General features: G+C 39.2%; 1 protein-coding gene and 1 long non-coding RNA gene across 10 annotated transcripts in view; one reads left to right on the top strand and one right to left on the bottom strand.

The window, feature by feature from the left end:
- The window catches only part of mto1 (mitochondrial tRNA translation optimization 1), a 95,265-nt gene that overhangs the window by 43,499 nt on the left and 26,461 nt on the right, over nucleotides 1–25,305 (bottom strand). The gene's annotated exons all lie outside the window — the stretch shown is intronic.
- LOC110440140 (uncharacterized) lies at nucleotides 1,441–21,467 on the top strand. The gene is made up of 4 exons (XR_015503975.1): nucleotides 1,441–1,574; nucleotides 19,472–19,597; nucleotides 19,920–20,068; nucleotides 20,247–21,467. It is a non-coding gene; the product is annotated as an uncharacterized LOC110440140 (long non-coding RNA).

The raw sequence follows: 25,305 nt of genomic DNA, 5'->3' as shown, positions 1-25,305 counted from the left end.
AATCAAATTGTTCCTAAAATTGCTAAACAGCTCTTTGTATGTCTCCACTGGTATTTTTGGCCATTTTTGACCACCTTTAGCTTTATTCACAGATTCTTAATTGGACTTAGGTTAGGACTGCCTGCTGTTTATGTTGAGAATTTTGATGGATTGCTCCTTTTTCATGGTGCTGTTTACTTTAATTAGGTTCACTGGTCAACTGGCTGCAAACCAGTTTTATATATATTTTATATATTTTAAATATTTGTCTCTTATCAACTGCATTGTGCCACTTTAGCATATTTTCTCTTCATTAACTATAAAGAGCACCTGCAGATCATCTGCTGGCATTTGAAACAGTCAATGAAGTATTGTAGGAATCACTACAATAGGACTTATTTGTTGTTTATCTTATTTTCATTGCATCTACATCAGCAATCTATCTAAAACTACTATTATCCATGCAGTTTACTCATTCTGCCGTTTTCAGTTCTTTTTTAACTGGAAAAGTCCCAGTTTATCCCCTTAGTGAACACCAGTACACCATCTTTAGGTGTTTTATTATTCTAAACTTCCTCTGCATTTCCCCCTGCAGCCCTGAGAATGTTCTGAAGCTTCTCATCCTGTTTTTAAGGACTGATAATTTATTCCATCACATTTCTCAGGCAAAGGTGCTGATGCCAAATTGTACACTATACTGCCATTAAATATTAGCATTGACCACCGGGTTAATCAGTTTCCTGCTCTGATCTCAAGCCTTGGCAAATAACTGAGAAAGCACCAATCTGAGGTCACATTTTTATAAATCTTTTACAGTATTTAAAAAATACGAAACAGAAATACAAGACACTAAAGTATTTTATACCAAATATTAACCTATTTTCATAAACACCATAAAATACACAAATTCATTCATTTTCTTTTTTGGCTTAGTTCCTTTATTAATCTAGTCTCCAAAGCTAAATGAACTGCCAACTTATCCAGAATAAGTTTTACGCAGTGGATGCCTTTCTAGCTTTATGAGCTTTTTAGCTCATAAATACTCATAAATACTGCCCATCCCTCTGTGTGTGTGTGTGTGTGTGTGTGTGTGTGTGTGTGTGTGTGTGTGTGTGTGTGTGTGTGTGTGTGTGTGTGTGTGTGTGTGTGTGTGTGTGTGTGTGTGTGTGTGAACAGTGAGTACGAGCTACAGATGTGTCTGTGTGAATGTCAATGTTAATGTGTAAAAATAAATTTTTCTTAAATTTTTCACTCTTTGTTATATAACAGACATTGGATAAAATCATTGAAGGTATTTTTTCCTCATTATTGTGCACACAGCACCTCACATTGAAAAAAACATTTTTTTTGACATTTTTGCAGATTTATTAAGAAGAAAAACTGATTCATGACTGATTCACACAAGGATTCACTTCTTTCTGTTTTGCTACTGTAAAAAGCCTCCCGCTACTAGCAGCTTACATTCCTGAGATGGGAAAACATAGATGGCTGTGAAAATGCCTCTGGTTCAGACTGATTCAGAATCTCACTGCTTTACAGACTTCTGCTAGATCACAGAGGACTGCTTCACCATGGACCCCCACAGCATACAGCCGGTGAGTTCTGTAAATTACTTCAGCTACTGTTTTGAAAACAGAAAAACGGAACGAGACTTGAAAATGATCATGATAACTGATGGCATAAACAAGGTGCAAGACTAAAAGGTACTTGTGAGGTCAGATCACAGAACAGGGGTTCAAGGCTGAACCAATCGCAGACAAATCAGGACACTGATTGTTGGAGATTCTATAATCAGGAATTTTAGGAGCAGGGCTACAATGACATACTGCTTCCCTCATGCCACAGTTTCTGATGTAAACAAAGAACTTGAGAACATTTTGAAGAAGCACAAGACTGCTAAACAGATTATCATCAAAAGCACTCAGAACTGCACAAGAGGGATTTCTGTGAACTCATGGAACCAGAGGGAAGATTGAAAATTCAGCCGTTCATTAGTGGACCATGAATAATAAAAGGAATAAATGTTTTTAAGTCTTCTTGGCCTAAATGCATGGTTGTAACATGTAACAGGAAAAGACTGAATTTTATAGACAACTTCAATCTATTCTGGATTCAAAAACAACTATTTACATCATAAGGACTCCATCCAAACAAACTTGGTGCAAAAATGCTAAGGGACAATATATACTTCTCCCTTCATCACCCATCAGTTGTATGTGCCACTGAACTCAGACCAAATGAGTTACACATCCCTGATAAATGTCCAAATGACCAAAGGAACTTTAAATCAACTCCTGAGTGGACAACAATCACTGCTTACGGACACAGTGCCACCTGTACCCCCTGCACACTGAGCTCAGCACAGATAAACTGTAATGTATCAGAAGAGCATCAAGTCTCAGCACTCAAGGATGACCTCCAGAAAAAAAGCCAGGACAACTTCTGCAGCCCGTAACTCCAGAGCTACAGCCTCCATAATCAGACTTACTCTCCCTCTCACCTTGCTCACCTCTCCTGAGCTTTACAAAAAAGATATGTGGAACTGGTGTTTACTGGAACTAAACTCTTAGAGTCCATTGCTGCAAGCCCCCAGTTATCTTGCGGAAATGGAGTCTGAGAGTTTAGTTCCAGCAAACACCAGTTCCTCTATCTTTTTTGAAAAGCTTCAGAGGTTAGTGACTAGGTCCATACCCACCTCTGTGCCCACCTGTGAGAGCCCTCCAGCCTTTGCCACAGCCACATGCCCCAAAGAACGCCCCATCTTCTGCTAGTGAACAAAACAACTCTCAGTGATGTGTGTTAGGAGGCTGCTTAGATAACAGTATTGTTATCGGATGTTTACAAATCAAGCGGAAAGCCAGAATACCTGTTGCTTTCTCCACACAGATATCTGTTTTATGTGATAGAAAGTCAAAGGTCACTTTAAATCATATAGCAAATCATTAAAATCTGGTGTCTATTCAATGTAGATCTGAGACTACTGTGGGAAAAGTTATTAAACCTGTTAAGTTAGCCCTTGAAGTTTACTTAAAACTTGGCTAGATGAAAGTTGTAGTGCAGCAGTCCTAAATGAGGCAGCTCCTCCAAACTTTAATTTTATGAGTGTTTGCAGAGCTAATAGGAGAGGTGGAGTTATTGCTGCTTTGTTTAATGATGTCTACGAGTGTAAACAAGTATCAACTGTTGACTATTTGTACTTTGAATATCTGAGTATAGCACTGAAGGTTGCTCCACGCATTTTACTGATCATTATCCACAGACCTCAAAATTATTCTCCAACTTTTATTGATGATTTTACGGAGCTATTAACAATAGTAACCTCTGAATTTGACTATTTTAGTATTGCTAAGGATTTTAATATTCACATTGACAATACATAAATCAATTCTGTTAAAAGCTTATGACTGTTTGAAACAGTCTCTCTAGATTTACTTATAACTTAGGGTTTACACATTTAATTGATTGCTGTTAAGGATGTTGCACTGATCTGTTCATTTCGGTATTTTCTTTGATATATTGATCACTCCAGCCATTGAGGAAAAATCTGTCTTGGACGAAAAGATACGCATAAATGAGAATACTAGTGAACAGTTTACAAAGGTCATACCGCTACCGCAAGCATATCTGCAGACTGTGTTGATTTTCACATTGATTTGTTCAACTCTAAAGTTACAAATGACATGGATGACATTGCTCCTGTTACATTCAGGAAGAGGACCGGGAGATAAAAAAGCACCTTGGAGAAACTCAACAGCAGTACAAATTGTGAAAAGACAGTGCAGAAAAGTTGAGCGCATGTGGAGGAAGACAAAACTAACTGCAAATGCAATGAGTTTGTTAATTTTGTTACTGATAAGATCAAAAATATCAGAAAGGCAATCAGTCTTTCCGACGTCAGACAGGCTCGACCCAACTTTATGTCTGATTTCAAGGCAATTGATGGTAAAATTTTGGAAGAGACTGTGCCGATTATGAAAACATCAACCAGCAGTCTTGATCTTGCGGATATTTAGACAATTTTCAATCTGGTTTCTGAGAACATCATAGTACAGAGAGTGCTCTTATAAAGATAATCTATAATATTTGCCTAAATACAAATGATTGATCTCAGTGCTGAATTTGAAATTGTCGATCACAGCATACTTCTGGATAGGCTGGACAAGTGGGTTGGATTTTCTAAGATGGTGCTCAGATCTTACCTTGAAGGCAGAGGTTACTATGTCAGTGTAGGTGACCATAGGCCTTGGTGGAAACCCATGACATATGGAGTCCCACAAGGTTCAAAACCTCTCCTGTACAACCTTTATATTTTCCCACTGAGCCAAATAATGAGCTACGCTAATGACACTCAGATCTACTAAGTTACCTTATTGACACCCTCTGCCAATGTATTGATAAAATTAACAGTTTGATGTCAAAACTTTCTTCAGTTAAACAAAGAAAAAACTGAAGTCATTGCAATTGGAAACAGAGATGTGGTTTCAAGGTGAATGCATACATTGGCTCTGGGGGTCAAATAACAAAAAATAAGGTCAAACATTCAGATCTGAATTTCAGTAGTCATGTCAAACATTGAAAGAATCAGAAGCTTTGTTTCCAGTGAGGACAATGGCACCACCATGCTTCACTGTTGGGACTGTATTGGACAGGTGATGAGTAGTGCCTGGTTTTCTCCACACATACCACTTATAATTAAGGCCAAACAATTCTACCTTGGTCACATCGAACCAGAAAATCTCATTTTAATCTTATAATCTTGGAGTCCTTTAGCTGTTTTTTAGCAAACTTCACGCAAACTTTCATATGTTGGGCCACCCTGACTAGTGGCAGGCTGCAGTCTGTTTTAAAACTTTCTTCGATCTCCCGACTACATTTATGGAGCTCAGCCACAAGTAATCTTTGGGTTCTTCTTCTTCTACCTCTCTCACTCTTCTCCATCAATAGCTCAGTTTGGCCAGACAGCCAGCTCTTGGAAGGATTTAGGTCATCCCAAAGGTCTTCCATTTATGGATTATGGAGAACATTGTGATCTTAGGAACCTTAAGTGCAGCATTCTCATTTGCTCTGACATGCATTGTAAGATGTAATGTTCTATTTAGACAAGTGTATGGCTTTCCTAATCAACTACAATTAGCATAATCAAACACAGCTGGACTTAAATGAAGGTATAGAACCATCTCAAGGATGATTAGAAACAATAGACAGCACCAGAGTTAAATATATGATTACAGCAAAAGGTCTGAATGCTTAAAGCCATGTAATATTTCAATTTTTCTTTTTAAATAAATCTGCAACAATATCAACAGTTCTGTGTTGTTCTGTGAATACGGGGTGCTGTGTATACATTAATGAGGAAAAAAAATGTTTTAGCAAATGGCTGCATTATAACAGGGTAAAACATTTACGATGATCTGAATATTGTCCATTCCCACTAAATATGAGCAATACCACATGAGTAGCAGTGCAATATGGCTGTATATCAGCAGGCCAAGTGCCTTAGTGCCCCCACCAGAGACAATATACAGTCATATTACACTGCAACGAGTGTGACATTGCGTTTATGCAACAGTTTGATAATAGTCTTGTATATTAAAAAAATCAAACATAAATGGTCTCAAAACTCTTTTATATGAGGAAATTTGTTCTTACACCAAACATTCACCTCTGCAGCTCACCGTAAGAACAGCAGAAACCAGAAACTCATTCACCAACTGCACTTTAGAGCTAGTACTTAAATTATTCTGTAGTTTAATGTCTGAAGTGATGACAAAACAGGTGATTTGACGCACTTTTTTGAAATGCCATCTCAGTCTACAGCGATTTCCCCATATTTCTATTGTTGCAATTGGGATATCACAATAATTAACCCTAAAAAAGCCAAAGCAAAGCAAATACTACCAAACTCTTCTATGGTATAAATACAGCACTACAAAATACAAAACAAAATGACTTAGAATTTAACTATCCTAATAAATAAACTGCGTATAGTTGCAATCTAAATAACTACATTCTCACTTAAAAATTCTCGCCTCAAAAGTAAATTAAGTTGTGCAACTACTGCGATAATTTTCAAACTGTAATCCTCTGCTTGCCACTCATGTGGGTGGAGTAATACACAAGGGTGAAGAGGCTATACGAGTGCTGATATCACCTTAATATATTGTAGGAAGGAGTAAAATGCAGACACAGTTATAAGTAGGTTTGGGTATCGTTTGGGTTTTTTTCAATACCGGTGCTAAATCGATACTTTTAAAACGATACAGGTGCCAAAACGGTGCCTGAACCGATACTTTTTAATTAACTTATTTTAACTTTTTCAATTTACTTTTTCATTTAAAAATAATGTTTCTGAAATTTTTCAGTGTTTCCAAAAAATTATTTTTTTTAAATAAATAAATTTAAAAAAATTATGGAGTCAAAATAAGTCGTATTTCTTATTGTTTATTTTGTGAATAAAAGAAGTTTTTAATTTAAATAAAAATAAGGTCAGTATTATTAGCCTTCTTAAGAAATATTTACAGTATATTTTTGATATACACAACAAATCAGTAACAAAATAATTTGACTAATTATTTTAACTTTTATAGTTAACTTGTTAGGTCTTTAAATTACACTTTAATATGAATAAAATACTATAAAATACTTAAAGGGACTTTGTCTGAATACAACTGTCTTGCAAATGGGCAAGATAAGAAAAGTAGATTATAGAACTTAGTGAGTCAAACTTAGCTATGTTTAAAAATGTGTTGTAAATAAAGCATGTGTTGAAGACAGAAATCAAAAATGAATGAAGGCAAAACAAAACAAATTGAATATGACTTACATGAGCGTGACTGAAAACTACATTTGATCAATGTGTTACATCTGTTCTTTGGTACTTGCTGACTGCTTGTATATTCAAGACTGCATTTCCTAATGTAAAACTATGTACAGTAGATTTCTGATTAATAATGGTCTCTGCATAGCTGAAGACTTCCTATATTAAGTGTTAAAATCGCTATTGAAAACAGAAATCTAATATCATCAACAGTCGACATTTTGATAGTGTTTCACAACATGAACATGACTGAAGTTTAATCTTTTTATTACCTGTGTCAACTTGGACATAAACTTTTGATGAATGTGGGGAACTGATGCACGCAGCACCGTCACAGAGAGAGAGCAAGTGACGTGAAAGCAGAGGGAAGGAGCATAAGCAAGTGCCCAAGAGAGCAATTGTGTTTGACACCTAGAGCACGCATAAGAGGCATTCCTTTGCCTTTTTGAGCCCTCAAATGTGCCATTAAGTTTGACATGTTGACATGTGGAGTTGGTCTATTTTCATTGCTGGTTTGGTTACGCTGATCTCTTTTCCTCATTAGAGTCGGGTTAGTGGAGTGGCTTCCCACGCTCTGTCATCGTTACAGCTGTTTTAAAAAGCCTGGAGAGATTGTTCTCTGGTGTTAGCAATCAGCATAGTTATTTCCAGGTGTTGTGAGTGCTCCTTTCTCAGGGAGACACTGATTATTTGGTCGCCAAAATTTCAGTCCTGTGTCGGAAGCATTCGTTTGGAGGACAGATTTTTGGAGTTAGCTGTTGGCCCAACCAGACTGAGTTCTGTCTTCTGACCTGCCGATAGCTGTTCTCTGATCATCACTGCCGGCGGGGAGCTGTCGGTGAAGAAGATCTTCTCAGGTTGCTTAACCATTTCTTTAAGAGGTTGATATGCTATACCTTCACTTCCAGTCATCATCCCAGCTGAAAAAACCTGACGTCCGAAGGACTTTATCCCCTGGTTGGAATTGTCGGGTTGTGCTGACTTGTTATAAAGCCTTTGCTGAGGGCGCTGGGATGCCCCAGATGTTCTCTGACCAGAGGCTCTTTTACATGCTTTTTTTACATCACTCCTCATTCACATGGGTCGTCAGCGTCAACGCTTTCCCATTCACTTTGAATGGGTGATGTTAGGTGTTGCCGAACTGCATTGTGGATTCGTCTGCGCCACTTCAGAGGCATTGCTCGCTGCAGAAGTTGGGACTAGCTCAACTTTTCAAGTGCCGATGGAAGCATCAGCCAATCAGATCACTGTATGCTAATACACCAGCTAGACAGTGGCCTATTGCTGACTGAATTTCATTGGCTGACGCTTCTATGACGATCGCCTCAGCCCCAACTTCAGACACCCCTTCTGTCAAGTGTTGACACTGAAGCCCTGTGTGAATGGGGCGTTATGGTGCGATGGGGAGCCAGTTCGTGTTTCCATGTCTCTCTGGCCACATCCAGAAGTCCGCGGGCTGACACTTAAACAGCAGTTCAAAGGGGGTAAACCCAGTAGATGCCTAAGGTACTTCCCTAATTCCAAAGAGCACGTATGGAAGCATGAGGTATCAGTCATGCCCATCCTCTGCGACTACTCGATGCAACATCTGTTTAAGGGTTGGGTTAAAAATTCCACCACACGTCTGTCTGGGGATGGTAAACAGATGTGTGGAGCTGTTTCACCAGGAGCAGCCAGCAGAGGTCAGCCAGCAACCAAGACATGAATGGGGTGCCCTGGTCAGTCAATATCTCAAAGGGAATTCCCTCTATGCTGATGAACTGGAATATTTATTTTGCAATCACTTTAGCATTAGCTTGCCGGAGGGGAATTGCCTCGGGGTACCTCGTGGTATAGTCTACGATGACCAGGATGTGTTGATGACCTCAGGCAGACTTCAGCAGCGGGCCTACCAGGTCCATCCCAATGCATTCAAAGGGCACGTCTATGATGGGGAATGGTACGAGCAGGTTGAGGGGAGGATTGCATGGTGGTGTCTCTTGGCAGGTGGCCTGCAAAACCTTTTTACCACAACCTCCAGACTGGGCCAGTGAAAGTAAATCACAGATGAGCTGGATGGCTTTCTCAGCTCCAAGATGACGTGCCATTGTGTGAGCATGCGGCAACTCCATTATCGTCTTGGTCTTCGAGACTACTAATAGGAGTTTCTTCTCCTACACCGCTGTCCGATAGAGTGGGGCAGCCTTTTTCTGACCACAAAATATGGCAGAGGGTAAGAGCCCAGCAGGCATATTTCATCCACCATGCATACTTGGAACCAGCAGTGTTTAAGCCATTCGTCTTTCCATTGTTTTTTCTCAAATCCTCCAACTATTTAAGATTATTTTCTAGAACAGATTGAAAAAACTAGTAGGTCTCGAACAGTCCCCATTACTGTTAGCCAGGAGCCTGGACCAGCTGCCACCATCACCCAACATGTGGTAATAGGGAACATCTCTCCGTGCGTGATTGGAATCATTGCTCAGGAGTCCAATAGGGGAGGAAGAATGTGCGGCTGCACTAAGTTTATGGACGTTTATGGAGAACAGGACAGCCCTTAATTCTTTTTCCAGGGCTGGTGTGGTTACGCCAATCGCCTTTCCTCATTTCAGTAAGTTGTGTGCAGGAGAGAGAAAACTCAGAGTCAGGTTAGCGGAGAGGCTTCTCACTTCCTATCATCATTGCAGCTGTTTTAAAGTGGCTGGAGAGATTGTTGGTGGATGCTGTGTATATATATTCATACATACACACACACACACACACATTACTAAGGTGATGGTTCGATTTATGCACTCCCACAATTAATGAAGTCAGTTCATATGTGTCGGTCCAGTCACTGGAGTTTCAACTATTCTTCGGGACGCACCGCTTCCCAGAGTGAGTGCTCCCCATAGCAAAGCTGCAGGTGCATCAGCAATCGTTCTGGCTATGCTGCTTGTTCCGGCTCTGTCAGCCTGGTTAGTGCTGCACAACTTGCGGTAATGTCTTATCCAGATTATCAGACTTGCCAGTTCAATTCGCCATCGGCCTCCTAAGTTCACAGGCATGTATTTCACAGCTGCCCGTCTGGTGTGAGGAGATTACTGCCCCCTGGCAAAGGATGCAATCAAGTTGATCTCTCCATCCAAGATGGAGATGTTTTACAGCCCATACTCAAGAGTGGTGGGTTAGAACCAAGCCTATGTGTTCGTTTTGATCCATTATCTGCACAGGAGGCCAGTCAAAAAGGGGCCAAGCATGGCAGTACAGGGACCTCCTCTTCACACTTTCCCTGTTTCCATGCCCTGTGCCTCTTTAGCTCATAGACATCTGCATTGTTGGCTATTTCTTGATTGGCTTACTTTTGTGGTCTTTGAATTGGTCAATTGTGCACAGGGACCTGGTGCTCCAGCACCTCGACATGTGCTAACCTGTCTGATACAATTTGGCAGATTATAATGGTCTCGCTAAAGTTTTTTAGAGGCTCCTGGGGCATATGACATTTGTACAGGTAGCTGCTATCACGCCACTCAGATAGTTCATATGAGATCACTTCCGTGCTTGCTTCACAATCAGATACCCAGACAGCCATGGAGCGCAGAGATGCACTGGGTGACCAACACCTCGCTGTGTCGCTGTCACTGTACTTGTTGTTGTTGTCTTGTTTGTACTGTCTATGTGCCTTTCCCTAGCAAGTTTTTTTTTATCCTCCACCACATGCCTTGTTTACTCTCTACTTCCACGCCCATCCTCCTGTTTACGTTATTAAGGTAATGTCACTCACCTGTTATCCTTAATTTCTCCCTCTATTTATTCCTTTCCTTATCGTTTACCTGTGTCAGATTGTTGTTTGCCTTTAGTATGTGTTCGATCTCCCATTTCTGTCCAGTCAGCCTTTATCCTGTTGTATCTGACTCCCGGTCAGCATCCTTGATTTAGCTTTTTTCTGCTACCTGTTTAGTTTCAGTCCTGCTGCTTGCCTGTCTCTTCTCTCCACTTCAGGGAGCCATTTTCCGGCTTCCTCCAGCCCCGCAGCGCTCACTCTTCCTCGCGGGTGTCGTAGCCAAGAAAACACCACTTAGCGGTATCGCCCCCTGTCGGCTGTCTTTATAATTGCACCCAGTGAGAAGCCTGTTCTCTCTACGGAGAGATTTCTGTTCCTTGTTTTTTTTTTGTTTTTTTTTTATGTTTTTTTGAACTTTTTTGTTCCACTTTTGCCATTTTTTTTACTAACTTTAGTTTTCTAAGGCTTTTTCCTCTACGGAGATTTTGCGTTAAAGTTCATCTGGAGTTTTTTGAGAATCTTCCTTTCTGAGAACTACTGAACATCTATGTTTCCTCTTCGGAGCAGTTTTTGTTGAACAACTTTTTTTTTTCTCTGAGTCTGCTTTTTGCTATTATTTGAATAAAATGAAGGACCTGCATTTGTGTCTGTTCTGTTTACCTCGACAAGATCCCTGACAGTACTATATAAAATAAATAAATATATGCAACATATGTGAACATATACAGACCCTTACAGTATCTAATATGTTACCAATTACAGAAAAACTACACACAGCATACATTTATTCCTTATTTAGGATCAAAAACAACATGTAACATAGCCCACAGTCAGTGCAATCCTCTCATCTGTGTCTACACAGGCACATATAGCCTCTGTTAGAAAGTAATTCTATCATTATGAGTTCATAATAGTCCAAAGGGTGATGATAATAGTTAACCATGGCAGTTTGTTCAGCTTTGCTAAAAAAAATAATTTGCTTCTTTTTTCCGGCTTCTCCTTTTTTTCTGCGCTTCACTGTTGCGTTTGTCAGTTTCTGACAGGATCATGTTTCAAAAGCACGTCAATAATCAAGCGCACATTATTATCATTAGCTCAAGAAGTTTGTTATTTCAGATGTAGACGTGCGGCGAGCGCAAGCAAGAAAGCGAAATCACTCGTGCTTCAGACTGATTCATAAAAAACTAAGGGGCACATAGGCCGTAAGGTGAAGCACCTTTTCGTTTTAATCCGTTCCCATTATGGGGCACTAAATTCTTTTCATTCCAAAAAAATGATCGATTGGTATAGAATTAAAAAATAAAAGTTCTCCATGTATAATCCTGCAGTTATTTTTTTACAAGTGTTTAAAGTTGGCAATAGTCCCATCCTCCCGTAATTGTTTTTTGATGGTGAGAGATGCGGCTTCGTGTCAGGCACTTCCCGCTAGACCAATAAGATCGCTTAACATCCGAACAACATGTAAACATGGTCCAACAAGGCAGCGCCCTTGTCTTCACTATCGAGTAGTGAAGAGGATAAAATTACGGTCTGTTGTGTTGAGAAGTATACAGTAATTCATGGTTACTTTAAAACATGTAATGTAAAACTGCACCGCTGGGGACTCCAGTGAGAGAGTGTATAAAAGGAAGAGAGAAGGAAGAAAATTAAGGAGAAGTTGAGTGTTCACGATAGAATGTAGTGTATTATGTGTATGAGTAAAAACACCACAAATTGGCGACTAGGATGAGCGCATCAGTGCTGAGCCTGCCCCCGTTTCTGTCTGTCGGTGGGGTACCGCCAATTCCATTTGAGACATGGCAGAAAATCTTTCAGAACTATATGATAGTTATTCAGGCAACCGGAGATGCGTGGCCGGAGACGCGAAGACGAGCGGTCTTGCTACATTGCTTGGGGACGGAAGGTCAGCGTTTGTTTTATACTTTGCCAGACCAAGGTACTACATTTGATGAAGCGATGTCGGCCATTCAGAAACACTTTGTGCCTAAATTTAACGTGATTGCATGCCGACACAAGTTTAGACAGTGTGTGCAGAGAGCAGATGAAACGATTACGCAATACATTGCAGCACTGAGAGCGTTAGCAGCTCCATGTGCGTTTGGTCAAATGGAAAGTGAAATGCTACGTGATCAGTTGATCGCAAATGTGTCATTGTCTGCAGTGAAAGACAAATTACTTTTAGAAGATGATCTCACGTTGGAAAAAGTGATTACAATCGGTTGTCAAGTGGAAGCTGCAGTCAAAAACTCCTCATTGCTCGGTAATGCCAATGCTGCTACGGTACCTGTACAAGCCATAAGTAAGCATACTAAGTACGGCAGAGGGAAAAAAGACGCAAGTTCAGCTAACCATGCACGGTCTGTTCAGAAACGATCAGAGGATCAAAAGCAAACAGTAAAATGGTCAGCAACGTCGACAATGCTTCAGATGTGGATCAGATAAACACCTGGTGAATGATAAAAACTGTGTTGCTGCCAAAGTAAATTGCAGATTATGTGGGGAGTTATGAGGGAAACTTTTGCAGCCAATGATAAGATCACATGTGAAGTGAATGTTAAAGCACCAAAAGGTAATAGACACACACTTCAACTGGTTGTGGATACAGGTGCGTCAGTTTCTATACTTCCAGAAGTTGTGTATAAGAAACACTTTTCCCAATGTACATTGATTAAGCCCAAAATTAAGCTTGATACATATGCAAAAGAGAATTTACCAGTGATTGGTTGCATATCAGCGTTAACAAATGCTTCAAAGAATGATGCTGCTGTCCCTGCAACTTTTTATGTGGTAACTAAAGGATCCCCCTTGCTAGGGCTAGACTTAATTAGATCACTCAATCTGGACATTGTCAGTGGAAAAGTAATGCACATTGACCCTGTCAAAAATACACCATTACTTGCATCATGTCAACCTAATGAGCAATCCACAGGTCTGGTGAATGCACTGACAACAATATCTACTGTTCACCTGGGATGTGTGAAAGGATTTGTTCACAAAGTGCAAATCAATTCAACGGTGACACCAGTACGTCAGAAGTTGAGACGTTTGCCTCTCAGTATTCGCAAAGAGGTGTCCACTGAACTTTAACGTCTACACACATCAGGTATTATTGAACCAATTGATGCATCGGAATGGGTCAGTCCTCTGGTGGTTGTGCGAAAGAGGGATGGACACATTAGACAACCCAACAAGAGTGTTATAATGGATTGTTACCCATTACCTCACATGGAGAATTTGTTTACAGAACTTGCAGGTGCTTAACATTACAGTCAAATAGATCTGAGCTCTGCCTACCATCAGCTGCCTCTTCATCCTGACAGTCGTACTTTGACTGCGTTTATAACGCATGAAGGTCTTTTCCCTTTCACTCGGGTTTCATTTGGACTGGCTTCAGCACCATCAGCCTTCCAAAAGATGACGCAAACGGTCCTGAAGGAACTGAATGGTGTAAAGAGTTACTTGGATGACATTATAGTGTATGGGGATTCGCAGGAGGCCCATGATAAGCACCTACAGGCTGTTCGTCAAAGATTGGAGGAGGATGGTTTGCACATTAACCTTGACAAAAGCTCCTTCAATAGAGCTAGCATTCCTTACTTGGGTCATATAATTTCTAAGGAAGGACTACGTCCTAGCCCTGAACACTTCTAGGCCTACAGATATGGTAGCTTTACGTTCCTTTCTAGGCCTCACTTCTTGGTTCAACAAATTTCTTCCAAACTACAAACAACAGTTGGTTGAGCCATTGAGACAGATGCTCAGAGCTAATGCACAGACGGCACTGCAGTGGAGTCTAGTCACTGTTGAAAGCTTTGAGAAGCTTAAAGGGCACCTAGGTTACCCCTTTTTTCAGATTTAATACAAGTCTTTTGCGTCTCTAGAATGTGTATATAAAGTTTCAGATCAAAATATCCATCAGATTTTTCATTATACCTTTTATAAGATGCTGTTTTATACTGATTTCCAGCAGGGGGTGGTTTTGTCATACTGCGCCTTTAAGCCGAGTCTTTCCCGCCCACTATTTCTACATCCCTCCTCCCTCAGCTGCGTCAGACAACAGACAGACTTAAAGGAAGAAGGTCTCACGTAGCGTTTGTGAGATACTACAGTAAGAACTAACCTTTACTAATCAGTATTGTGAAGTTGCATTGATGAGTCACACACAATATCGTTACAAAGTTAATGCGCGCGCCGGCGCACACACACCGCAGATGACACACACACACACACACACACACACAGGCAGGCAGGCAGACAGACAGAGCGCACTTAGCTTAGTTAAGGCTAACCTCAAGTACTGTGTGGATATCAGTTATTAGGGCTGCACGATATTGGAAAAAATTGACATTGCGATATTTTTTTTCCCTGCGATATATATTGCGATATTATATATATATATATATATATATATATATATATATATATATATATATATATCATTAACATGTTTATATATATATATATATATACTTAAGACTAGGGCTGTGACGGTCACCGAGACAACCGCGTCACTGCCTTGGTCAGTTGCCACCGCCGTTGTCCATTGCCACCGGCTGTAGTACGTGACGTCACGCACTTTAAAACACAAATTACTGTTATGTTGCCAAGTATTACATATCTGTTAGAATATAACATTAGGTGCGATTCAGCAAGTTCAAGTTCAACCATGAATCTTGTTAGAAAACGAAATCTTACATCAGGGAACATTTTGGATTCATGCTGACCGAGAAAGGTGAACGAATTAATTTAGATTAAGCTTTTTGTAGGGGGTTTTTAAGTGTTAAAGTGTGTTTTAATATTCACTGCTGAGAGTCCAAACACTGAAGAGCAAATCCATCGATATGCAGATCCATGGGTCCCGAATCATGCAAGCCAGTGGCGATTGACGGCGAGGGAAAAAAGCCATGTAGGCTTAATCAACTCCTGTCTTCTAAATGCAAAAGCACAGCTCAGCCAGGCATGGCAGATGCATTTGCAAAAATGGCCAGATAAAAAAAGAGAAAGTGATAAATGGAAGACATTGACGAGAAATGGAGCAACATATTTGGTAACTAGTTAAGAACGCGCCGCTCCGCAGCGTAGAGAAACCTGCGTTGCGAGTAATGCGGGCGGCGGAACAGAAACAAGAAGCCCTATCGCATGGTTGTGAAAAAGTATAACCTGTCTGTGCATTTTCTCTACAAGCACACCGTCTGACAGTGTATTGCTGGAAACATTATAACCCCATTCTTCACTTAAACCGGACAAAGACAACATGTTAGTTTTTCTGGCAAATAATTAAAAATATGAATACAAAAGGTGGAGAGAACCTACGTTGTTTTTTTAAACATCTGACTTATATTGTTACTAGGTTAATATTTACTTTTACTTATAAATATTATTATTTATATTATTATTACACTTATTAGTAAAGTGCCATTTAGGCTATTTGTTAAGTTCTTTAAAAAATGTCACGTTTATTTATTATTATACGGTTTCAAGCAGTTAAAGTTATTTAATATTTAACTATATAATTTATAAACAGTTTTGTGTTGTTTTATTAACGAAAGTTTAAAAATAAACACGTAGGCCTACGTTTATACGGATGTTTTATTTATTAATATTTAATTAAGTTAAGTTATTCCTTAATTTTTACATAAAAGGTCAATTAATTTAGGTAGGCTACTTTATCTGTTGATGTACGAGATCATGGAACATGTTTGCCAGTAAATAATGCTCTCACCACTTTAAAAAAATAAATAGATAAATAACTTGCGAAAAGGATGCAATAAAAAATGCAAGCGCTTAATCATTCTTCACAATCGGATTCGTACGTGCAATAAGCCGAGGCTATATTGCGCCGACAAGAACAAGCCCTAAAACAAAGTCTAGAGAGATAATTAATATTAGTTAATATTAATGATTATAAACACGAACTGCGTTGTATGATAAACGCCTCACAATGTCGTGATCTTTTCTGAAGAACAGATAATCCATGTTGTCACCGTCTCCCCAGCCAGGTTTTCATCTGCTTTTTTTTTTCTTCTTCTCGCTACAAACAATAAAGTATCAGCGCCAGACCAGTGGTTTTTAATTATATTTTACTCTCCTGATTTCTTTTCTTTTAATTAAAAAAAAAACACATAAATGTTTAAAGTTTTGTATTGCACATATATTTTTAAAGATTATCATTCAGCTTACCTGAAGCGAGAAGTTGTGTGCTGGGCAAATCCCCTTTAATCATGCTACCCATTTCATTTATGACACTGTAAACTTGACTTGGCAGGCTGATCATCTTTAAACTCAAAAGGTATTTTTAACTTCTGCATAATGTGATGTTTCTTATTACAACTGTTAGCGGTGTCAAAATTAAAGCAATTAAACAATAAAAAGGGTTTTGTTTTATCAATTGTATAGTTTAGTTTTAATAGTAATGTATATAATAAATTATAATATTGATTATTGTGTAGGCTACAGTGTCCAACAAAACATTGTTGTTAGGTTAATAGACCTAATCCCTAACTGAAAAACGAATGTGAAAATAACAGGCAGTTGCGTCTCTGCTAAAACTAATTTAACCACAAATTTCTTTTGCATTTTTTCCCCTTTAGAGATCAAGAGAGGTGTATTTAAAGAATTATTTAACTAAAACATGAATTGAATGCCCAGTTCTTTACCGTGTGAGTTTAGTGCGCCTCCGCATCTGCGTTTTAAAGGTTACAGGTGCACCCTGACCTGACGTGGGGACCAGATCTCTGCACTATTGCTTTAATTTCACAATTTTCATAACTGCATTGCATTTTCATATGGTAAACTATCAAAATTTATGTTCTGAAAGTAGTAATGACGGGAGTGTTAGTAATTAATGACAGAAAGAACTTTCACTTTTGAGTGAACTTCTGTCAAGTGTTATTTTAGTATGATGAAAAAAATATATATATTTAACAAAAATAGTAATGCAGTATTTTTCGCTCTGCCAAGCCTTCTCTGTTGCTGTTGTGGAGCAGCGGCATGCTTCACTTCAGTCACCTTTTTTCCTGGCCCCACCCCGCCTCCGACTCCTGAACGTCTCACTCACTCACTCACTCATGCGGGCATGCACTGCGGTCTCATGAGGAAACGCAGCTTTTTGATATAATGTTTTTCTTGTTCCCCGAATACAAATCATTTTTCAAGTATTTGTTCGAAATAAGTATTGGTAAAAACACACTATTCGTGCTTATCCGAATACCTTATTCGGATTCTGCTCCACCCATAAATACATATAGCATATATAATTTTATTTATTTATTTTTTTGCATCGCACCCTCCTGCCATGTGACTATCGCGGATGCGCACATCGCGATTTCGATGCTGAAACGATGTATCGTGCAGCCCTATCTGTTATGCTAATGTACAAAATAAACCTGATTTAACTTCCACAAACCGGGATTGAAGCGTCTTCTTTTATAATTGTTCTGACACACAGCTGTGCTGATGAAGTAAAGCTGAAGTAAATCGCTGTAATTAATTACACACATACTCTGTTTTAAAACACTTTAAACATGTGAAACTTACTCTTAATCACATTTGATGATGATTGCTGATCCTAGCGAACAGAACAGACCTTTTATTCCCGGTTGCTTTGCGTATGACTGCCTGGACTTGTTGACATATACACGTGACTACCGGAACATGTTAATGCGCGCAGCTGTCAATCAATTCGGTGGGCGGGGGGATCGCACACCTACGTAATGGTGCGATTGATTTGAAAACAGCTCCAATTGGCCGACCCTTTTTTTTGTAGTTAAATTGAAAAAAAAGGACTGGGTGTGTGTTCATATCACCCCAGTATGACGGTCTATACACTATACCAACACACAGATCTGTCCAAACAGCTTGAAAAGTAGATTTTTCACCATAGGTGCCTTTTAAGCAAATGCTGGTGCAGAGTCCTGTTTTGGCTATCTATGATCCTTTGCGGCCCACATTCATTAGTACAGATGCCTCCGATTATGGCCTGGGAGCTGTCCTGACGCAACTTCATCCGGATGGGGTTGAACGGGTAATTGCATTTGCATCCAGGACACTGACGTCAGAAAGAAAATATTCAGCTGTGGCATGAGAATCGCTCGTTGGTCTGCTCGACTCCTGTGCTTTCAATATGATGTTCAGTACCATACAGGTAAACAAAACTGTGTGGCAGATTGTCTCTCAAGGATACCGTAAACTTATACAGATGCTGATGTATCCATTGAACAAGGTTTGATTTCTGAAATTGCAGAAATTCAACCTTTTCTGACAGCACTGCCGTTGGTAGACTTTAAAGCAGAATGTGAGGACTGCCCAGAATTGTCACAGTTACGCCGAATCATGAAGGCAGGGTGGCCTAAACTACAAAAATCTGCATCCAATGATTTACGTCTGTATTTCCCTGTGAGACATGAACTAGCAGTTGAATCTCCATTGATTTTAAGAGGGAATCGACTGATAGTCCCTATTGTACTGCGGGAACGCCACATTCACCTGGCACATGAAGGTCATCAAGGTATAGTGCGAACCAAACAGCGTCTCAGAGAACTGTATTGGTGGCCACGAATGGATGATTTGGTTCATGCCATTCTGTCAGAGTGTGTGACTTGTCAATCCAGTGACAAATCAGCAAAAACCTGTGCAGCTCCCATGCAACCAGTGGAGTTTCCGAAAGGTCCATTTCAACATGTTGCCATTGATATAGTGGGACCATTCGAGAGGGGCTCTACTGACTGTAAATTTGCCATAACCCTGATTGATTATTTCAGAAAATGGCCAGAAGTGGGTTTTGCTTCTTGAGTGACAACAGATACTACAATATCTACAATTACAATGTTTATTGGACACTCAGATTGTTTTTGCATACATATACTGCCTAAGCAGTCAAAACTTGTGTTTATTTTCTAAATACATATCTATTTACAATTTCTGTTTTTTTACAGGTCAGTTGCTTGAAGAAGCTAAGATAAAGGAAGACCCTAGCATACTTGTGCATATTAAAGTCAAAAACAATGCATTAGGTTCTTGACAAAGTCTACAGGAACAGTTACACAGGCATCAGAAGAACAGTAAGTTTTTTGTTTTGTTTTGTTTTTTTGCATGTTAAAACAATTTAATATTTAATAAAAACAAATGTTAATTTCAAAAGCTAAACATTAATCTACATGGACCACTTGTTACAATAATTCAGCATAATCGAATATCTAGGAATTTGTGAGAGGAAAAAATGTTGAAATAATTTGTTAAAGTATTTTCCTTCTGAAGAATAAAAAAAACTAAATTTGCTTGGTCAGTTGCTTTTAGTTTGTACATGTACACAATATATGCATTCCAAATATAGAAGCCAGTGTAATAATTACAAAACATAAATAATATTTATGTTTTCATTAGAAATGAGCCAACCTACGATGTTAGCTATGAGATCTTCTCTGAGAGAGTCATCCACCATCAAATAATTGTAAACCAAGGGGTGTCGACGATGACACGGCTAAGAAGAATATGGTAAAGAGCCATGAAGATCTCGATGCTTCAAACTACATGTAACTGAAATACACTAAGTTTCTTTTGCAGCTTTGGAATGAACATTTATGCAACCTTTTTTTCTCACAAAATAAGTAATCATCATATAATAATAATCCACTTTTTATCATAATAAGCTGACAATGTTTTTTATATTTTGTGATTGTGATCATTATTTACTGTATTTTTTTATTTCAGGCAGGATAAATTAAAGTGGAGGCTGTCCCATGATTTCCCCCAGCTGGTGTTTCATTCTTCTAACCAGCGCAACATCAATGAATTGGTTTTTCTTGAGACCCTTTCTGCAGATTAGAAGAACCAATACCTCATCTGATAGAAACTATACCTCACCCATCAGGTACAAAAACAACTGAGTCAACAGACATAACTAGCCAAAGTATTGGTGAAAGCACAGCAAGTAGAATAGCTTGTACTGCAGAGAACACAAGGACACTTCATTCTGTGGCATTGATACTGAAGAGAATTGTAGATGACTCTCCTTGAATGACATGTCCATGGCCAGCCACGTCTGATGATTTAAATATTAGGGCAGCAAAATCTGTTGTGCCATTTGAACTGTTTAACCTAATTTCATGGATTATTGGTCCAACCTAAGAACCAACACTGGCTCATTGTGTTGATATTCCAGATGATTTGAACCTAAAAGTGATCTCCATTTGCCACGACCATCATTAATCTTGCGTCTAAGGGCCCGGTGGCAGACACCTAAATCACTGTTTCTGGGTGTAGCTGTTTGGTAAGAAAGGATCATATAGTGCTAGTCTTTAATCAAACTATATATGCCAAAGCTTGAAGTCATTGAATTAGGTGAGTTTTCTGGGCATTCTGGGGAAAAGGTTTGGAGATGCAGCACTGCAAGATATACTCATTGATTCAGAAGTTGTTGCGCTAGGATGTATCAATGAAGTGATGAGTGGTCATCACTATAACCACAGCATGAGGGCACACAAACATCTGTATGAGAGTCTGCAGCTCATCAGATTTTTCAGTTTCTTAGACTTATTGCCACCAGAAGACTGAGATGAGTGTATGACTGTCATAAGTGAGATCACATGTGCATTCCAGAACAGGACAATGGATATTTTGTATAAAAATGAAAAAAAATGTCAAAATGTGTGTTAAAAAAGTAGCTTTCAGGTTCTGATGATAGTGATAAGCATAGTAGTGATGAGTAAAAATGATTTTTGTCACATGTTAGTTCAATTTGAGCTGTAATTAAGTTTCTGTAAAATTTGTACATTTTTGGCGTTATTGAAAAATTTGTGCAGCAGACCAGCATTTCATGTCATTTTAGCTAACTTGGACCAAAATTGATTTTATTTTTAACTTTGTGTGATACCTAAATGCTTACTGAACATTTTTGAAAAATAAAACATAACAAACATGTTTAAGTTCAAATATCTTCTTCAGTTTTATTTGGTGCCAATCCGTGAAGTTATGGTGGGTTGTAAAAAAAAAAAAAAAAAAAAAAAGCTTAATTTCATGGTCTTCATTTAAAATTGAGTAAATTAATGCACTAGTACTTGTCGCATATATGTAGCTACATGTATAAAAGTGGATTTGACACACATTGTGTGTTGCTAAAATGCATATTAATAAAGTTACAGGCCAAACTAAGAGCATAAGATTATCGTTTTTTTGTAAATTCCTAATTATACATATTTATGCATCTTGACAAAAACTGAAGTATTTTTTATGGAGAACTTTTAACATAACTTCCGTAAGGGTGCTCTTTATAAAGAAATGCATTAAAAAAGTAGTGCCCAGATGTGGGAATGAAAATAGCTTTCTAGCCACTTTTTCTAGGTTCACCTTATGGCCTAACAGGGTAAATCTGCTCTTTTTTTTGGCTTTGTGGCTGTTCAGCAAAACGGCGACAAGGTTTGTTTAAGCCCTGGTCGACAATGTCTTGTTATTATATGTATTTATACTTACGCAGTAATCTCTTGGCTTGTCGGCTGTGTATTTTAACTTCCTTTAATTTCATTCTGGCTTGTTGCAAAAGCGAATGACGTATCTCTGTAAACCAAAAGTGTTCAACTGCAAGTTTAGCTTCACCTTTTGGTACCCTTTCTCGTGTTTGGTACCCTTTCGAAAAGGTGTCGAAAAAGTAGTACCATACTGTACCACACAGGTTCATAAACCAGACTTCAGGTGCACCGGCATATCAATTGACTGGGGCTGTTGGCAGTGTTTTTAGTTCACCACCAGTTCCTACCGGTGCTGGAATTGAAACACATGTTGGTTGGTATGGTCAGCACAGCTGCGGTAATCAACAATTTGGACAATATGTGCCATCTGCTCCTCTGGAGTCAAGCGATTGACAATGCTGCGTGCTGTTTATATCCTGGGCGAGCTCAACCATGCCAGCCTATGCACTTTCACAACAGCTTATGGTCCCGGTAGAATAATGACTCCACCTCGCCGTGGTCCAGCTGATATGGGCGTGCTTTAGAGAAGCCCAGGTCATCCTGCTGCTTCTCCCAAGTCTGCCATTTTGCCAGTTGCTCTGCAGGGATGACCTGGTTCTCAGCTGGCTCCGAGTTTACCCAATATGCATTTTTCCCCAGTGTACCTGCTTGCACAGACCCTATGTAAGGTCAGTGAGTAGTAGGAGGGAGTCCTGCTTGTTGCATCTTTGTGGCCGAACCGGGCCTGAATTTCTGCATTACTCGTGATGGCACCTTCTTGAGAATTTCCTCTTTCTCAGGGACAGAGCACACTCTGGCACCTGTTTGAGTTCTGGAACCTTCATGGGGGAGGTGTAGTGCAAAAGACTTAGGTGACCTACTGGTTTCAGTGGCTAACACCATCACTCAAGCTAGAGCACCCACTATGAGGCATATCTATGTCCTGAAGTGGAGTCTATTAGCTGTGTGGTGTGCTTATTATCGAGAAGAACACCGGACATGCCAGTTTAATGTTATGTTGCCATTTCCACTCATTATGACATGGGAAGACATAACCCTATCAGCCAGTTCCTCAGAGGCATGTGGCATAAGATGGTTAATTTCATCCCACCCCCCTCCTTTCATGTCCTCTTGGGATCCCTCTGTAGCTTCAGCAGTCTGCATTGAGGTCTGTTCGAGCCACTCAATTCAGTATCTCTAACACTGGTCAGTATCTCTAACACTGCTGGTCATAATTGGTATTAATCAAGAGGGTGAGGAATGCGGAGGTATTTTCAGACAGTAAATCATGCCAGGAGTTTGGGCCAGGCTACTCTTTCATTATCCTGAAACACCAGCACAGCTATGTACTAGGGATGTAACGGTATCAGAATTTCACGGTACAATAATACCTCGAATGAATGGCACGGTAAGGTATTTATTGAATAATTTACAGGAAAAACATAACTAATGAAAAGACTCGAAAAAAGTGCCAAAAGTGTTTATTTAACTTAGCACTGAACATATCAATGACATACAAATTAGCCATCTATCTGTAAGTTTCGAAAAAGGAACTTTAATTTTTCAATTTTAATAAAAAAAAAACTATTAAACTATATAAAAAAATTGTTTCAATTTAGTATTGTTGAAAACTCATCACATTCAACATTTAATCACTCACTCACTTAGATAGAGATGTTTTTTTAAGGAAAATTATCATATAACTATAATCTGGTAAAAGCTGGGATCTCTGGGCATGTCCCCTGCAACAGAAAAAAACCCTCTCATTTGGGACTGAGGTTTCTGGGACAGAGAGATATGATTTAGCCAAGGTTGACAGCAGTGGGAAACGTTGTGCATTGTCTTTCCACCACTTGAGAGGACAAGCCATGAGTAAGATAGAGGTCTCTTTGCGGTACAAGTCAATGTCTGCATTAATCTAACAAGTGTGCTGTGTTCTGCAGTCCCCATGACTGTTTTTAGTCGTATTCCCCGACTTATATTTCACCACAGTCTGGCAATGCCTGCATATTGTTTTTTTCTTTGTCTGTCACCATTTCTCCTTTTTCGTATCTTTTTAGAAAGAAACCGAAATGCTTCCACACATCCGATTCAAAACCCGCTTTAGGTTCGATCATTTCCAGCTACTAGCAACATACTCAATTTCTGCATTACTGGATCTTTAGTGACAACAGACCGCAAAGGATGATGGCCACGCCTAGGCTAATGGGAATTGTAGTTCCCGCTACCTACCGTTCGCTTCATTCGCCTAAGCAAACTTTTCTCAGAAACATAGTTTTATTGAGTCATGCGCCTACCGTAATATTGAAAAAAATTATTATTGCGGTATGACAGTATTTAAAATATTGTTACATCCCTACTATGTACCCATGGTTCCTACCACACCCTCTGAACAGGTAGTGAACCTGCAAGGCCCCTTTCACTGTTGTGTCCCGTTCACACCACAGGCTTGCTTGGTGTGGGACTTGTGGAGTCAACATCAATGGATTTGCTCTTCAGTGTTTGAACTTTCAGCAGTAAAAATTAAACCACAATGAAGTGAACTAAACTTCAACTCTGAAAACTGGACTGACACAGTTTCAATTTACAAGAACTTCTATGTTAAGCTGCTTTGACACAATCTACATTGTAAAAGTGCTATAGAAATAAAGATGAATTGAATTGAACTTAACAAAGAGCATTGCTTCTTTGTGAGCATACGCAGCGCCTCTCTAACAGATTCTATAGAGATTCTGTATAGAGCTGCAGGCTGGGTGACACCTAAACATTTGCAAGATTATTTATCTTTGGATGGAATCGGTTTTCTCCTGATTACTAAATAATTCCAGCCAATCGGCAGGAAACTAAGCTTGGTGTTTATAAACTTTTTGTGCGGCTGATTTTCTACCAGAGATGCATGCGCCTATTCTGCTCTGCTTAGCATCATTAAAATCCGTAGTGAATGGCGTCAAGTCTGACACTTTCATTTCAGAACAGACTTTACAGGAGAATTATAGAGGAACTTTTATTATGTAATCACTATATAATCACTGTATAATCTGCCACTATTAAAATACACTGTTAAAACATATAGAAATACATTCAAGTGATGCAGAGCAAAACACACAGAAGTTGCTCAACCTGCAATGCAATAGCATGCATAGGGAGAATCATTTAAAAAGTGTTGAAATATGACCTTTAAGATGTGCAAAAACAGAAAAACATACAGCCATCAATATAAAGGCTAGAATCCTATTGGAGCCTGGAAATAAGGTGATGGTCATGCTACACCACTGTTTCATGATGACTATGGGAAAAGCCTGTATATAAACTGTGGGTTTTGGAAC

Source organism: Danio rerio, chromosome 12, assembly GCF_052040795.2.
Source record: "Danio rerio strain M-AB ecotype USA chromosome 12, GRCz13ab, whole genome shotgun sequence".
Lineage (NCBI taxonomy): Eukaryota > Metazoa > Chordata > Actinopteri > Cypriniformes > Danionidae > Danio > Danio rerio.
This window is presented reverse-complemented; position numbering and strand designations above follow the sequence as displayed.